General features: G+C 38.8%; 1 non-coding gene across 1 annotated transcript; it reads right to left on the reverse strand.

Annotated features, from left to right (window-relative positions):
- Nucleotides 1-1,208: 1,208 nt before the first annotated feature.
- Nucleotides 1,209-1,315, reverse strand: LOC122067535. Its single transcript, XR_006136761.1, has one exon. It is a non-coding gene; the product is annotated as a small nucleolar RNA R71 (small nucleolar RNA).
- Between the last annotated feature and the right edge of the window lie 1,740 nt (nt 1,316-3,055).

A 3,055-nucleotide genomic window follows, 5' to 3' on the forward strand; every position in this document is an offset into this window, starting at 1 on the left:
CCTTTCTTTTACTTTATTTTTATTTCAGCATTTTTTTCCTTTATTTATTTATTTTTTTTTAATTGCGTGGGTTGTTTATTTTCAGTTATTTATTTATTTAATTTTAATTGCGTGGCTTGCGTCTTTAAATTCTTAGATGACAAATTCTTAGATGACGAATGGTTAGGACGTTATTTTAGATACATATGTTTAGGACGGTAATTAGAATTAGATCACAACCATTAATCAGTTCACTTTCGCATTATTAAAAGAAATAAAAAATAAAGTGGCTGCTCTCCCTGTGTTCGACCCGTAGCTACACTGATCCGTACGCTTGCGGTTACATTTTAAATCTCAAACAAGTTTTTGGCGCCGTTGTCGGGGAGACAGTTCCATGTTATTTTTCACTTTCTTTTGGTAAATCGGAGTGCTTTGTTTGCTTTGTTTATATTTTTCCTTTTTTTTTATTGAATTCCTGAGAAGAACAACTTGCAATAATAGTTGTATCAGTGGAGGTCGCCATGCCTCACAGTATGATAAAGACAGGTTTCGCCCTGTAGCAGTACCTCAGGAATTGACCTGAGCAACCCCGGATCCTTGTCGGTAAACTCCCAAAAAGCAAAAAAAAAAAAATAAAAAATAAATAAATAAAAAAATCAAAAAAATCAAAAAAATCATTAAAAAGTTTTGCTATCCATTCTTTTGTGCTTGTCTTACTTTAGTTGTGGGTAGTTTTCTGTTGCATGAGTGTTAAGTGGGTACGTAATACTAAAAATCGGTTAGAAAGAAGAGATCCAACAAGTAGTGACCCTATACGTTTGCTATCTTTAAAACCCTTCAATATGGGAGACCAACAGCAAAATCCTTCACCTAAATCTTTGAAAGATAGGTTCTACCCTGCTAGAACAGCCCAACCTTCCTGCATAGTTCTACCACAAGCCCAGGGCAATAATTTTGAACTCAAATCTCAATACATCACTATGTTGCCCCACTTCCATGGGTTGACCTCTGAGGATGCATACCTATTTCTAAGGGAATTTAAAAAGGTATGTGTTCTAATTAAGATCCAACAGCTTTCTGATGATGCTGTTAAGCTTAGGTTTATCACTTTTGCATTGAAAGACCAAGCTAAGAAGTGGTTGTATGGGTTACCCACAAATTTCATAACCTCATGGGAACAGTTCACAGTTGTCTTCCTTAAGAAGTTTTCCCCAACTCACAAGACCAATAAGCTTAGAAGTGATATCCTTCAGTTTAGGCAAAAGCCTAGTGAGTCATTTTCCAAACTTATGGAGAGATTCAAGGATCTACTCCAAGAATGCCCTCACCATGGCCTAGACCTATGACATTTATGTCAAATAATTTATGAGGGTATTGATTACCCAACTAAACAAATGATAGAATCTATGTGCCCTGAGGGATTCACATCCTTTACAGATGAAGAAAAGGCATGGGAATTCTTACTTGACTTAGCTGACAAAACCCGTGAATGGGAATCAACCCAAGAGAGTGAAAGAACTATAAGAGGAAAAGGATATTTTGTGGATGGGATAGTAGCCAAGGAAGCCCATTTGGATATCCTAATCAAGAGGATTGAGGCTATTGTTCCTAGAGAGTCATAGAAGAATGCCCTAACACCTCTGGGGGCACTTCTAATGATAGTGTTAATGCCTTATACCAGAATAATCCATATAGTAACACCTACAATCCAGGATGGAGAAATCACCCAAATTTCTCTTGGAATCAGGGCAACCAAGTAGGACCTTCCAATTTCTATAATCAAGGTCAACCTGGACCCCCAAAGGCCTCCCTTTGCACAACAATATTTTTCTCAAAATACTTTTCCTAGGTCAAATGTAGGACCTCAGGCGAGTTTTCCTAGGGCCCCTCTTCTATCATCTTATCAGCAACCCCCTGGGTTTACCAACACTGGAGAGGCAAGTAGAATAAGTGACTTGGAAAAAAATATGGCCCTCCTCATGACAAGGCATCAAAATCTTACGAGAGAACTTACCCAAGTTGTCTCAATTATGCGTGAGAGGGAGAAAGGAACTTTACCCAGTCAACCAGAGCCTAACCCTAGGCATCATTAGCCTGTTAGTTCACAAGGACCAACTAATGCACCACTGAATATAGTACAAGGTCAGACCCAACAAGGGCCCTCTAACCAATGTAATGTTGTTTATGCCCTTAGGAGTGGTAGAGAGTACCAACAGAGTGTTTCTAAATCTTCCCCATCTATTACTTCTGTTAACTCTTCTTCAGTTGAGGACACAAGTGTGCCTCTTGTTCCAGGTTCGTCTGATGAACCTAAAGATTTTTCTGAAACTAAAGATGATTTGGTTGAGGAAACCAAAAATGATTCTTCTGAACAGGGGCAAATCCCTAACAGTCCTTATGTTCATCCTGTCCCATTTCCTAATCGCTTGGTAAACAAAAAGAAGACTGCTTCCATGGACAAAATTTTAGAAGTCTTCAAAAAGGTAGAAATAAACATCCCTCTTTTGGATGCCATATCCCAGATCCCCACCTATGCAAAGGTACTGAAAGGTTTGTGTACTCACAAACGTATCACTAGTGTGCCCAAAAAGGCGTTCTTGGCAGGTAACATTAGTTCCATAATTACTCAGCCTATAGCAGCCAAGTATAAGGATCCAGGGAGCCCTACCATATCTTGTGTCATAGGCAACACCTATATTGAGCATGCCTTACTTGACCTTGGCGCAAGTGTGAATCTTTTACCTTACCATGTGTACAAGCAACTAGGATTGGGAGAATTAAAAGCCACTGGAACTACTCTTCAGTTGGCAGATAGGTCTGTTAAGATTCCTAAAGGGATGGTTGAGGATGTCTTACTAAAGGTGGGGGAATTTATTTTTCCTGTTGATTTCATTGTGTTAGATACTAAGCCCTTCTTAACCAAGGATGAGATCCCAATAATTCTAGGAAGACCATTCTTGGCTACCAGTAATGCATTAATCAACTGCCAGAATGGTTTCCTAAGGTTATCTTTTGGTAACCAAACTGTTGAGTTTAACATGTTTAGGATAGGCAAGCAACCACATATGGAAGAAGA

Source organism: Macadamia integrifolia, unplaced genomic scaffold (assembly GCF_013358625.1).
Source record: "Macadamia integrifolia cultivar HAES 741 unplaced genomic scaffold, SCU_Mint_v3 scaffold2963, whole genome shotgun sequence".
NCBI classification, from domain to species: domain Eukaryota; kingdom Viridiplantae; phylum Streptophyta; class Magnoliopsida; order Proteales; family Proteaceae; genus Macadamia; species Macadamia integrifolia.